The sequence below is a fragment of the Hemitrygon akajei genome, unplaced genomic scaffold (assembly GCF_048418815.1).
Source record: "Hemitrygon akajei unplaced genomic scaffold, sHemAka1.3 Scf000049, whole genome shotgun sequence".
NCBI classification, from domain to species: Eukaryota; Metazoa; Chordata; class Chondrichthyes; order Myliobatiformes; family Dasyatidae; genus Hemitrygon; species Hemitrygon akajei.
In genome coordinates, this window is record NW_027331935.1 from 2,025,950 (window position 1) to 2,040,683 (window position 14,734).

Here is a 14,734-nt window from a genome sequence, read left to right on the forward strand (position 1 = left end):
CTTCATCTGGACCGCAAACCTGTCCGTATGATCGTCAATTCCAGCATCCAAGTCATTAACATATAAAATAAGAGTATTCATCCATCAGTTGTACTGTATCCTGCAGTTCTGTTATATATTATGCTACCTCAATTGCAACTCTCCACGTTTAATCTAATACGCTGATTTTGTCCAGATTTTATTTTTATAACTTTTGAAATCATATTTACTATCTGTATTAAGTATTTCAGCTTTACGTGAATAATTTCAAATCGTGCATATTCGATCCTCTGTCAATGTGTAATTCATCTGGTTGTCTCTGAGAGAGGTTAAATCTAAACAAACAGTGAGCTTCATAGTCGCCCTGGATTATTGTGTAAAATAACAATTAATATTGCTATTATCATTATTCTTTCACTTGACTTTGCACAGATTGCTGTATTGTACACATTGAGTGTTTTGACCGTCCTGTTAGTGCGGTCCTTCATGGATTTTATTGTGTTTCTTGGATGCCCGCAGGAATGTCAATCCCATTGCTGCAAATGGTGATATATGTATATAGATATGCTGTGATGCAACATTTACTTTCTGCTTTGAACTTCGAACCAATTGGGCCGAAGGCTATTTTCCATGCTGTACGACTTAAAATATCTGCATTGCAACGGAAAGTGAATATAATCCAGTCCGGAATGATCAATCCGATATTCCCAAATCCAGAAAGGTGTTCAACGCACGTTACTGATCTCCGCGGATTAAGAACGACTATGTAAAATGTCGTTTCAATATAGAAACCAACAACGTGTTTGAATGGCCCCAATGTCATTCTGTCCAAACAACAGCCACGGTTAAGAAGGTGACACAAACACTCTTCAACGAGGCCTCTTTCTCATCAAACGCTGCAGCCTGAATCCCATGTAACCCGTTGTTCTGCACTCTGTTGTGACTAAAACAAAATCTTTATCTTAATTGAGACTTTCTCATACTCCCAAACAGACTAGGCTTTGATCGCTGCAGTAAAATTACAGTGATTGCATTATAAATAACAGCACGTGAAAAACAGAGTATTTACCAGGAGTGGGGTTCGAACCCACGCGTTGGAGACCAGAACACTCGCGTTTACTAGGAAGTGACTTACTCGCCTTAAGTCTGGCGCCTCCGACCACTCGGCCACCCTGACAGCACCTGCACTACTGTCTCCACATGCCAGATAAACAGCTGTATTTCGGAATATTCTGAATGACTGCTTTGATGACAGGGTCTCAGATTGCCGAGCATGTGCGGAATCAGCGCGTACAGCATCACAGCACTGGAATTGTGCTGCACTCCGTTCAGGTCATCCTCCAGAGAAAGGATGACGCGGATTCGGAGAGTGTGCAGAAGAGCATCACCAAGATGCTACCTGAATTAGACGGTTTGTGCAATAGCGAAAGTTTGGGCAAACTTGTTCTCTTTCTCTGGAGCATCAGAAGTGAGGGGGAATCTAATAGACGTTTCTTAGATTTTGAGGCATAGAGAATGGTAGAGTACGCAGAAGTTATCTCCATTCCAGGGTTTACATGTCTTTAAACGATCCCCTCTTAGGGCATACAATTCAACTAAGAGGGGATCGTTTTAAACAAGATATGCCAACACCCTACCACTCTATGTCGGCAAGACCAAGGACTGATTGTTGTCCTCAGCAGAGGGAAAACCAGAGGTCCTTGAGCCAGTTCTCCTTGGAGGATCAGAGGCGGGACATGTCAGTAACATTAAATTGTTGGTATGACTCTTTCCTCTACTTTCTTAGGAGACTGCGGAGATTCAGCATGACATCAAAAACCTTGATGAGCTTCTATAGATGTGTCGTAGAGAGTATATTGTCTGTCTGCATCAAGACGTGGTACGGAAATACCGTACCTTTGAAGGAAAATCTTTAAAAAGTTAGTGAATTCGGCCCAGTCCATCACGGGAAATGCACTCCCAAACATTAAGCAGATCCACATAAAATGATGTAATCGGAAAACAGCATCCACCGTCAGAGGTCGTCACCATCCTGCCATGCTCTTTTTGCGCTGCTGTCATCGGGTAGATGGTACAGGAGCCTCAGGACTCGCACGGCCACGTTCAAAAACAGTTACTACCCATCAGCAATCAGACCTTTGATCAACAGGTGATAATGTACGCTCACATACCCATCCATTAAATAATCTGACAACCAATGATTTCACTTCAGAAACCTTTCTATATTGAATAGCTGAGTATGCCAGGAGGAGCTCAGCAGACCAGACAGCATCTGTGGAAAAGCGTAAGCAGTCGGCGTTTCGGGACGAGATGCTTCACCGTGATTTTGTTTTCTGAATAAATCACTCACTCAGAATTCGGTGTACGGTGATCTGTTGCAATACGATGAACAGTGACAAAAAACATAATCTTATCCTCCAACAGTTTTTCTAATCCACCTCAAAAACCCAGGGTTTGTTTGCAGAAATAACGTCGCCTCGATTGAATGCTTAAAGACAAATTTTGTCAGGAGTGGGATTCGAACCCACGACCCCAGATGGAGACCAGAACACTCCCGTTTGTCGGATGGACTTTCATTCCTTGAGTCTGGCGCCTTAGACCACTCGGCCACCCTGACAACTTTTGATGTGTGTTTGAGAACGGAATAAATGCCTGATTTGTAAGGAAAGTCATATCCACACAAACACATATATCATCCTGTCAATCGGAAATGAAAGCGAGAGTGTTACAGTTTGCTCAGATTAGGCAGTTTCTGTGGAGAGTGAAGCTGTAAAATATTACAATTCAAAGACTCGTGAGACGCGTCTCGGCAAGAATTTGGGAAGGACGTTTGTTGAAATGGATGAGAACGCTTGGAAGTCTCATCGCTTTCACATTTAGGGAAGCGGAGAAATAAACGTTTATAGACAGGACTGAATCTAAAAACTGGGTGGGAGTTGATCGCAACAATGTCAACAGAAACTGAACGCAGGAGGTTTTAATTATACCCGGCAACGCTGCTTTACAGATGGATGTTGGTAAGTAGACTACAAGGCTCAGTAATCTCATGATTTTGGGATAAAGCGAAGATGTGACAAGGTTCACAAGGAAATGAGACATCGTGCGGAAAGGCCGTTCGGTCTCCTGTGTCTGTTTCATCATTCCATCATGGATGAGTTATGACAGTCAGAATGTTGTTCAGGCTTGTATGTCAATGGAGGTGGAGAAATGGGGATTGTTTGTACTGTGGCCAGCCAGGACATTTCTAGGATACCTGCCCTCAGCGACCAAAAGGGAGTGCTCAGCAGCGAAAATGGAGGTGGAGAAATGGGGCTTGTTTGTATTGTGGCCAGCCAGGACATTTTCTAGGATGCCTGCCCTCAGCGACCAAAAGGGAGTGCTCAGCAGCGAAAATGGAGGTCCTGGTGAGCCGGACGATACTCCCTTCAGCTCGCAAGACACGGATTCAGAACCCCGCTACCGTGAATTACCAGCGACTGTCTCTATCCCTATCCGCTTTGGTGGATTCTTGTACCGAGTGCAATCTGCTGGACGCTGATATAGCCGCCCAGGCTGGAATACCTCGCGAGCCGCTAAGTACCCACCTGGAGGTCCGGGCTCTGGACGGAAAACTGCTGGCTCGGCTGACCCACAGTACGCCACCCCTGACCTTGATGCGATCCGGCAACCATCGGGAGGAGGTACGATTCAGTCTCATTCGTTCACCTCAAGCCCCGGGAGTTCTAGGGTATCCATAGCTGACCCAACACAATCCCCACATCGACTGGTCTACCGGGAGGATAGCCAAATGGAGCCAGTCTGACACGCCATCTGTCTGCGGTCAGCCCCATCTCCCAGCGACCCCACCTGTCCCGGAACACTTCGATTTGCCGCGAGTCTCCACAGAATACCATGGCCTGGGACCGGTATTCAGTAAACAACGGGCCCTTTCCTGCTTCCTCAGCGTCTATATGATTGTGACATCGAACTTCTCCCCGGGGCTTCGCTACCTACCACTCACCTTTTTAATCTATCCCGACCGGAGAGAGAGGCAATGGAGAAGAGCATCAGCGAGTCCCTCATGGCGGGCATTTTCAGACCTTCATCTTCCCCTGCAGGCGTGGGTTTCTTTTTTGTAGAAAAGAAGGGCTGGTCGTTTCATCCTTGTATTGATTACAGAGGCCTAAACAGTATAACAGTTAAGAACAAGTACACTCTACCCCACGTTAGTTCAGATTTGAGCCACTGCGCGGAGCCACCATTTTCTCAAAGCTGGACCTTCGTAACGCCTACCATCTCGTCAGGGTGAGGGAGGGAGACGAGTGGAAGACGGCCATTAATAAACCTCTGGACACTTCGAATATGTGGTCAGGCCGTTTGGCCTCACCAATGCTTCCGCCGTTTTTCAAGCCCTCATTAATGACGGACTGAGGGACTTTATCAATCGGTTTGTATGCGTTTACCTGGATGATATCCTGATATTTTCTGGCACCCCCCCCCCCCCTCAAGAACACGTTCACCTTCTCCGTCAAGTCCTCCAGAGACTGTGGGAGAACAAGTTATCTGTGAAGACGGAGAAATGTGAGTTCCACGTTCCTTCGGTCAGCTTCCTGGGAAGCATTGAGAGCGGGCAGGTGAGAGCAGACCCCGAGAAGATCCGGGCAGTGGAAGAATGGCCTAGGCCCACGATCCACAAACAACGTCAACAATTCCTGGGGTTTGCTAACTTCTACCGCCGATTTATCAGAGACTACAGTCGAGTGGCAGCCCCCTTTACCTCGCCTACTACCCCCTACTGTTGGGACTCCGAAGCTGACGGCGTTCACCGACATGAAGAGGCTCCCATCGTGGTCCATCCGGACCCAGCCAGTCAATTCACTGCCGAGGTGGACGCCTCTAACTCCGGGATAGGAGCGGTCCTGTCCCAAGGAGCAAGGTCGGACGAAAAGCTTCACCCCGGCGCCTTCTATTCCCGCCGACTCCCCACGCCGAGCGGAATTACGACGTGGGGAATCGGGAACTCCTGGCGGTCAGACTAGCCTCGGGAAGAATGGCGACACCGGCTGGAGGGGGCAGAACAGCCGTTTGTGGTTCATAAAAACCTGGGGTATATTCAGACTGCCGAACGTTTCAACTTCGACAGTTGGGCCGAATAATGCCGTTTGACTCCAATATGTCTCCAAGGAGGACACTTCCAGCGCAAGAAGTATCCTCCCACCATCCTGCGTGGTTGCCACCCTCACTTGGGAGATCGAGTCGAAAGTAAAAGAAGCCCAACGGGATGACTTCGACCCCGGCAATGGACTCGGTGATCGCCTGTATGTGCCCGTTTCAGTCAGGTCTCAGGTTCTGCAATGGGGGCACACGTCTCGGTTCGCCCGCCACCCCGGAGTAATCGGACCCAAGTTCAAGGGAGATGTCAGAGGTATATTTTTATACACAGAGAGTGGTGGGTGTGTGGAATGCACTACCAGGGACGGTGGTAGAGACGGGTACAATAGGGTCTTTTAAGAGAATCGTAGGTATATGGAGCTTAGGAAAATAGAGGACTATGTGGTAGGGTACTTGCAGGCAGTTACTAGAGTAGGTTACATGGTCGGAACAATGTATAATGAACGGTATTTTGCTGCAGATTTCTATGATTCTACGAAATTCACAGGAAATCTCTTCTCCCACCGAGTGGCGACAAATTGCAACAAAGAGAGTGAGAGGTAAACGGCAAGAAATAAATTTTTAAATACTGATATGGAACAGAACCATGGGCAGGGACCAGATGGACCGAGTGTCCTGTCTAGTGTATATTGTGAGTGTGTTAGAGACACAGAATTTGATACAGAACCTTCACGGATCCACAGTATTAAACACCAGTCTAGTTCAAGGCTAACATCAGCAGAACAGACTCCTCCAATGCTCAGCGACCAGGGTTCAGTCCTGGATGCGATGAGCAGCTGCAAGAACTGCAGAATCTGACAGTAACAGTACCTCATGAACCTGCAGCTGCCTTCAGTCACCGTGATGGTTAAACATTTAACACTGAGCTGATTTCAACTTCCTCCCTGATGTGAAGTTGCTGGTGCTGCAGCAGCTGGGATGATTGAGTAAAACTCTTTGCTCACTCCGGACAGAAATGTGGCCTCTATTTATTGTGAACTCACCGGAGCATCACAAGGTGGGTTAACTGAATGAGTCTCCGCGCACACACGGAGCAGGTGAACGGCCGCTTCCCAGTGCGAAGCTGCTGGTGTATCTGCGATGGCCGACTGATTCCCTTCCAAAATGAGAGACAGTGAATGACGTCACATTGCTGTTATCGTCATGGCAATGTATCCAATCAGATCACGGACATGAACACGTGATCGGGCTCTCCTCGTAGCGAGTGGGCGCTGTCTTCTCCAGCATCTCGGCCTCCACATTCAAGGATCGATGGCATTCACACGCTGGTGAACTGACAGATACAGCGGAGATATCGTTCTGTTGTGTTTGTGATTCCCACACACACATCTTTTGACATTTCTACACTGTTAAAAGTTTACAGACCACGTCAGTGGGCGGAAGACAACATTTCAACTCAGATAATTTTAGTCTCCATGGTGCCTTCAGAAAAAAGCACTGTCACAGCTCAAAACCATTTGGAGGAACAAGATTTCATCTTCTAACTGGCTACAGTTCCGGCATCAGGGTCAATATCAAACTCTCTGCTTCCCTCTCTGTATCAAAATGGATCATTCCTCCCCTTCATCAGTCTGTGACTTGGCTCAGTTTGTTTATCGCCTTCGCATTCTGAGCATACACCACACATTCACTAAGATCACATTTTATTTACACGGCTGCGACTAGAGACGTTCTGATTATTGTGTCCCTCATGGCATCTGACTGTGGTAAACTCAGAGTCAGCAATGGTATTGATCCTCAGGAGTAGGTGATTAGGCTTTTTCATTGGAGATCGATAAACTGCCGGTAGTGTGTGGCTGGATGAGTAGCCCATTTTCAGACTGGGAGAAGGGAGCGTTTGGAGTTCCCCAGAGATCAGTCCCTGACCACAGTTGTTCACAGTTTAATGGCCTGGCAGAGGCAGCGAGATGTGAGATGTCCCAGTCTGCTGATGACAAAGGAAGACTGGAGTTGGGGGAGGGGAGGCTATTCAGATGCAATTTCGTAGCTTTGCAATCAGTACATAGTGCACTGTGGGGCTGCAGTGGCGGGTTCCATTGCTGGGATCAGTGTTCAGTCACTGTGGGCTATGAGGCTTTTGTGAATAAAGCACCGTTCTCCAATTTAGAATCTCAAGCCGCAGAGCAAGCTTATCGTGTGTATATATGCAGGTCTGTCGTTTCTATATTTACGTTGTAATTTATGGCATTGTGACAACTAGATGTAGCCGTCCACGACCACTCGATCCATGCCTTCTAATATTCTTTGTAAATTCTTTGTAAATTTGTCGCATCTAAAACAACGGAACCCCGAATATGGAGGTGAGGATGGGGTTCAAACGGAGAATTAGAGTGTTGTGCAATGGTCTCTGTCTCCCCTCGCAACACACACACACAGAAAGACACACACATAAACACATACGGTGCCTAAGATCTGTATGTGGTGAAACCTCTTTATCACCGGTGAGGCCGGACGTGCTTCGGGAGTCGGTTTGTTGAGTAGTTTTGCTCCATCTACAACAGGAACTTTTTCCGTAACTAACCTTTTTAAATGCACTTCTTGTTCCCAATTAGACATATCCGTACACGGACATTTGTACTACCACAATAAGGCCAACATCCGGTTGGGGAAGCAACACCTCATATCTCAGATCCTGACAACATTTGCATCGACTTCTCGAAACTCTAGTAATTTCTGCTCTCTACTACTACTCTCCTTTTTCCGTTCCCCCTTTTGCCTAGCCGAAGACCCTCTTCCTTCTCTTTCTCCTATGGTCCACTCTCCAATCCTCACCTATCAGAATCCTTCTTCTTATCAGTTCTCCTTTTCCCCATCACCTCCTAGCTTCTCACTTCACCCTCACTCCCACACCACAGAAATTCCTCCACTCACCTGGCTTGACAAATCACTTTCCTGTTTATACTCCTTCATCACCCCTCAGCTTCTCTTTCTGCCTCATTCCTCCTTCTTTTCCAGTGCTGATGAAGTGTTTCTGCTGGAAACGTCGACACTTTACCCCTCTCCGGAGATGGTCACTCTCCTGAGGCGCTTATCCAGCATTTTGCGTGTCACTCCGGATCTCCAGCATCTTCAGGATCTCTGCGTTGGGACCTGGAAGTGCACATGAAAGAAATGCATATTCACTATTCACATCGCTTATATTTTATTGAGTGGGGCTAATAAAAAAAAATCGACAAAACCATCGGAGATAAATTGAAATCAATTAAAGTGGGGACCATTTACCCCTGAGGTTTAATCGAGTTTATCAGGGAGTGAGCGTTCGGTGGGGGGAGGTGTCTGTGGGTGGAACGCCTTCTTGACGAATCTCGTATTCCTATTGGTTGGTAGCCTAGATTGACATTATCTGATGCCAATGGAAGCAAAATATCGCGCAAGTCATTTGACGAGAGGTTCTCGTTGTCTGGGAGATGACAGGAGTACCGCTTGCCCCACGGACCGCGATGCTGCGGAAGCTCCGTGAGAGGGCACGTGTGCAGTAGGCGGGGCAGTGTAGTAGCGCAAAGAGCGATGGGGAGTCTGCAGGATGAGTGAATAGGAGCGAGAAACGCGTCTCCTCTTCCAGACCGTGTTGCCCAGCAACCGTTCGATTTCCCAGTCACTGCTGGGGTCCAGAATTCACACTGAAAACGGGATACAAATACACAATTAGTGCAATATTAATGTTATGCATGGCAAACTAAAAGCTTACATGTGCCTTCGCAAGCACTCATGCGATTGGTTTCCTCCAAATCAGTTGTCACCGATGCTCTTGTGAACAGAGAAATGTGCATTCGTAAGTCAGCGAGCCCCTCAAAACGGCTACTTCAGGGAGTAATCTGATTTGAACCCGAGGGCCAATAAGAATAATTCAAGTGTAAGCGGAGAGACTGCTCTTTTTGCGTGTGCCACTGTTTAGAATGGCTTTGGCTCATCAGATTTAGGCGAGATCAGGTTTGGGAGAGGCACATTGTCTTATAGGTTACTCTCTCTGTGCCCTCAGTGGTTCATTCCTCATTTGTTATGGCGGTGCAGATTAGAGCGAATGGCTCCTGGGAAGGGTTCTGTACTGTGTGTGGGATGTGGGAAGTCTGGGAGAACTCCAGTTCCCCAGATAAACACATCTGTATCAGGTGCACAGAGTAGCGCCTCCTGAGAGAAGGTATTAAGAAACCGGAGCTGCAGCTCGATGACCTTCGACTCACACGGGATAATGAGTGGGTGATAGACTGGAGCTAAAATGAGGTAGTGACCCCTAGGTTGCAGGACACAGGCAACTGGGTGGCTGTCAGGAGAAGGAGGGGAATTGCTCAGCCACTGTGGCCGTCCCTCTTATTAATAATACACAACTTTTGATACTATTGAGGGCGACGACCTACCCGGGAGGAGCCATAGTGACCGGCTCTCTGGCACTGAGTCTGGTTCTGCGGCTCAGAAGCGCAGAGAGATGAAGATAATTGCGGTGTTGATAGGAGATTCCTTATTCGGAGGGACGATGTTCTGTTGGAGCGATAGTGAGATCCACGTGGTATGTTGCCTCCCCGGTGCCCAGATCAGGGGTGTCTCGGATCGGGTCATGTTATTCTCAAGGACGAGGATTCGGGGCCTCCTACTCCGGAGATTTATCGATCGCACAGGAGCAGCGGAAGCGAAACAGGCATGTCAGAAATTTCACCAGATGTTCCTCCGTGCTTCTTACGTCCGTCTCCATCAAATCAGGATTGTGCACGGCCCCTACTTACAGATAACAGATATTCATTGCTGGAGTAGCCGCTGGGCCCTGCCGTCGCGCTGCCATCTTCTCACGAAATTCTCACTTGGAGCGTTGTCAGCAATTCTTGTCCCTGATCGTTGAAAGGATGCGCTGAAACTGGAGAGGGTTCAAAGGAGTTTCACGAAAATTATTCTAGGATTGAAAGGCTTGTTATATGAAGCGCGTTTTGTGGCCCTGGGCATGTATTCAGCAGAATTCAGAAGAATAAGGGGTGACCTAATCGAAACCTATCGAATGGTGAAATAGAGTGGATGGGGGAGCATGTTTCCTATGGTGGGAGAGTCTAAGACCAGAGGACACAGATAGAGTGGATGGGGGAGCATGTTTCCTATGGTGGGAGAGTCTAAGACCAGAGGATACAGATAGAGTGGATATGGAGCTGATGTTTTCTATGGTGGGAGAGTCTAAGACCAGAGGACACAGTCTCAGAATAGAGAGACGTCCTTTCAGTACGAAGATGCGGAGGAGTTTCTTTAGCCAGTGAGTGGTAACTGTGCAGTTCAAGTCTGTATGTATTTTTAAGGCAGGGGTTTATAGATTCTTGATTGGTCAGGGCATGAAGGGATACGGGGAGAAGGCGGGTGTTTGGGGCTGAGGTGCAAATATCACTGAGCTATGAAGAAACGTCGGAACATTCTCGACGGGTTGTTTGCAAATAAAGATACAAAATACATATCAGAAAATGAATTATTCTCATCTTAATTCCCCAGGAATATTCTAAGCGAGTGAGTGTTTTGAAGTAGTTTCTCTCAGCTAGCTCCGCCCACGGCCCCCGCCCGCGCCCTCTCGCCGATCTTTCGTAACCAGGGCAACACACACAATGCTGGAGAAACGCTGCAGGCCAGGCAGCATCTATGGATGGGAAGAAAGATTTGCCGTTTCGATTCAAGACCCTTCAGCAGGACTGGAATGGAAGGAGAAGAGGCCAGATCATTGATTGATTGGGAAGGTACGAGCTGTTGTTCTGTGAAACTCGTAGTCCAGGGTCTGTGTGCGAGAAGCTGCTTGTCCGGTCACATTCCTGAGAACAGGGAACCGCCTTTGGGCTGAAATCAAATCGAGCCGGTTCCGCAAATCACTCTCATTCGGGTGTGTGGAAAGCCGCTTTAATATTGTATTTAACCCTTCCTGCAGCAGGGGAGAGCGATAGAATCTATATCTATATTCTGAGGGAAATGAGGGGAAACGTTTTCACACACTGCATGGTGAGAATGTGGGACGAGCTGCTCCCGCATTGGTGCATGTGAGCTCGTTTTCAACGTTTCAGAGAAGGTTGGATAGACACATGGATGGGAGGGGCATGGACGGCTGTGGTCCGAGGGCAGGTCGATGAGAATAGGCAGTTCTTTTCACAGAATAGATGGGCCGAAGAACTGTTTCTGTGTTGTACATCTCTATGACTGTGAACCTATGTCTCGTTATTGGAAATCAAACCCACGTCCAACTTCCATTAGTTCCCACTCTCACTGCCCTCTGAGCGAAGAAGTTTCCCCTGATGTTCACCTTAAATAGTTCACCTTTCGCTTCACACTTAACCCATGACCTCTAGTTCCAGTCATACCCAACCTAACCGGAAAAAGCCTGCATGCATTAACCCTATCTATACCCCTCAGAATTTTATGTACCTCTGCACTGTTCCCTACGCCACAACGGGGGCTTCCTACGCACAGGACAGATCCCCGTATCCCACGTTGCAAACTCTTTCCTTCAAGCTAACTGTTTTGCAATCTCTTGCTCTCTCTCTCCCCCGCTTTCTCTCCCTCCCTCCCTCTCCCTTTCTATTTCATCTACTCCCTCTCTCGCTTTCTGTCACATATTTCTGTCGCTAATACGGGTGTTTCTCACTCTCCATCATATTCAGACTTTCTCTCTGTTTTTCTGTCATTCCTTTCTGACTCTATCCCTCTCAATCTTTCCCCTTCTCCATGCCACCATCTCCATCTGCCTCACTCTCTCTCCTCCTATCTCTCTTCCTCTCTGCCACCACCTATAACAACTCTCTCCCACTTTCACTGACCTCATCCCCTTCAACGCTTTCCCTCTCACTCACTCTTTTCCTCCTTCCCTCCACCCTCTCCCACTTCCACTCATCAATCTCACTACCTATTTTCCTGTTTCCTCTCTTACTATCCAAATCTCTCTCCTCTCTCTCTTTAACTCCGATCCCTTTAGCTCTCTTTCCCCCAACTTCTTTATTCACTGCACTCTCTGTCTTCTCCACTCACTCTCTCCGTTCTCTTTCTGCAGTTTGCCGAAGTGCTGAGCTTTGGTCTGCACTGCCGTGAACATTTTAAAAATAGGGGATCATTCTTTTCCTGGCTACCATTATGAATGGTATAACACCCGGACTTGTTATAATTTTCAATCAATGCGTCATTCCCTTCCAGTCAGCCGGGTTAACTGCGGTGAAGGTTGTCAGTTTCTCCGACTCTCCCTCCCCGACGGCCATTCCAATAACAGTGAGGACGGCCATCGCAAGTTCGTGCGTCACTCCCTCAATAGCGCCCATTTCCAAACAACCTATCACTCCCTTTTAGAACTGGCGTCTTTTAAGAAAGATAAATTTCTCAAATCTTTCTGGCGCAGTGTTAACCGAGGGCGAAGGTGTTTCTTGAAAGAATTTGCCAGGATGGAAATACAATAATCGGTTGGTGCTGGTGTCAATAAATGAATAGTCATAAACATCCCTGAATCGTACATCGGCGAACGGATTTGGTTTGTTCCCAGAAGAAAGGGTGAAATTACGTGTCCCGGAACAGAGAGTCATATAAAACGACAGCACAGAAACAGGCCCTTCAGCCCATCGAGGCAATACCGAAGCCAGTTAAAATGCCTACACCCACCTACCTAAACCGGGCTCATAACCCTCCATATCCCTGCTATCCATGTATCCATGCAAATTTCGACTGAACTTTGAACTCAAGCTCGCCCGCACCCCTTGTTTCACGATGCTGTCACGACCCTCTGAGTGAAGACGAATTACTTAAATGCAACCCTAGGTAATTTCTAGAGTAAGTACATGTTCGGCACAGCATTCTGGGCCGAAAGGCCTGTATTGTGTTGTAGGTTATATAAGTTTCTGTGTTTCCTCTCACCTTCCCCATAAACTTCTCACATTTCACCCCGATTGTAGCCGTATGCAACCTAAGTAGAAAAAAAGCCTGCTTGCACCAACTCCATCTACACCCCTTGTAATTGTGTGCACCTCTATCAAATCACCTCTCAGTCTTCCACTTTCTGAGGAATCCATTCTTACCCTGCTCAAACTTCCCTTATAACTGAGGTCCCCCCCGACCCGGCAACATCCTGTTTTTTTTTTTTCTGTCCTCCTCCAACCTTGTTTACACCTTTCCTGCAGATTGGTGAACGAAGCTGCACATAATTCTTCAGATCAGACTTCGCCGCCGTATGACCGTGGTTGGTCCGACAGAAGTGCAAAACCTTGCTCTTTTCTGCATTAAATTCCATCGGGCCATTTTCAGCCGATCTTTACAATTGGTGCAGATCCTTCTGCAAGCCACGATACCGTCCTCATTGTCCACCACAGCCCCAAACCTGGTGCTATCCGTAAATGTGCTCATCAGTGAACCAGATTATCCTATAAATCATTATAGATGACAAACAGCAAACGACAAAGCACCTGTGATCCCTGTGGCTCTCCATCCTGAAGCTGCGTCTTCTTGTCCTGGACGCTCTCACGTTCTTTCCACATCTACTCTGTCTAGGCCTTTCAACATTCAAAAGGATTCAATGAGACCCCCCCCCCCCACACTTATACTTCTGAATTCCAGCGAGTGCTGACCCAGAGTCATCACACCTTCCTCATGTGATATCCCTTTCTTTCCTGGAATCGTCCCTCCTCTCGACCCTTTTAAATACCAGCACATCCTTTCTAAGCTGAGGGACTGAAACTGTTCACAATACTCAAGGTGATGCCTCACCCGGGCCTTGTTAAGCCTCAGCATCACATCCTCGTTCTTGTATTCTAGACCTCTTGAAATAAATGCAAACATCGTATTTGCCTTCCTCACCACCGACTGAACATGCAAGATAAACTTCTGGGTGTTCTGCAAGGAGTCCCATGCCCATCTGCAAATAGTACGAACATTTATTTCTACTACCAAAATGCATAACCATGCATCCGTATCATCTGCAACCTTGGCGACAAACCCATCGATTCTACCATCTAAATTTTTAATATACAGCAGGAAAAGAAATGCTCCCAACACCGACCCCTGCGGAACACCACCAGTCACTGGCAGCGACCATAAAAAGGACACTTTTATTCCCACTCGCAGTCTCCTACCATTCGGCCAAGGCTCTAACCACCTTAGAAACTCTGTACTACCATGGGTTCTTAACTTGGTGAGCAGCCTCATATGTGGCACCTTGTTAAAGGCCCTCTGAAAGTCCAAATATACAACATCCACAGCATCCCCTTTATCTATCCTACTTGTCACCTCCTCAAAGAATTACAACAGGTCCGTCGGGCAAGATTATCTTGTCCTGTGTCACCAATTACACTATCATTTCTCTTTTATTTTTTAATATACTTGAAAAAGAACTTTTACTATCTACCTTGATATTATTTGCGAGCTTTCTTTCATGTTTCTTTCCCGAATGATGTTTTTAGTTGCTCTCTGTAGGCTTTTTTCAAACTTCCCATTCCGCTATCTTCCCACTATTTTTTGCTTTGTTGTATACCCTTCCATTTGCTCTTACAAAGGCTTTGACTTCCCTTATCAGCCACGGCTGTACTATTTTTCCTTATGCGTATTTCTTCATTGTTGGAATACTGTAAACATGCCCTGCAGCTTCCTCATTTTTTTTTTCCAGAAAAGCACGCCTTTGCTC

The 14,734-nt window shown here is 47.1% G+C and overlaps 1 non-coding gene across 1 annotated transcript; it reads right to left on the reverse strand.

Moving 5' to 3' along the window:
* Positions 1–2,482: 2,482 nt before the first annotated feature.
* Positions 2,483–2,596, reverse strand: trnal-caa (transfer RNA leucine (anticodon CAA)). The gene is made up of 2 exons: positions 2,559–2,596; positions 2,483–2,517 (listed from the first exon to the last, which is right to left on the reverse strand). It is a non-coding gene; the product is annotated as a tRNA-Leu (tRNA).
* Between the last annotated feature and the right edge of the window lie 12,138 nt (positions 2,597–14,734).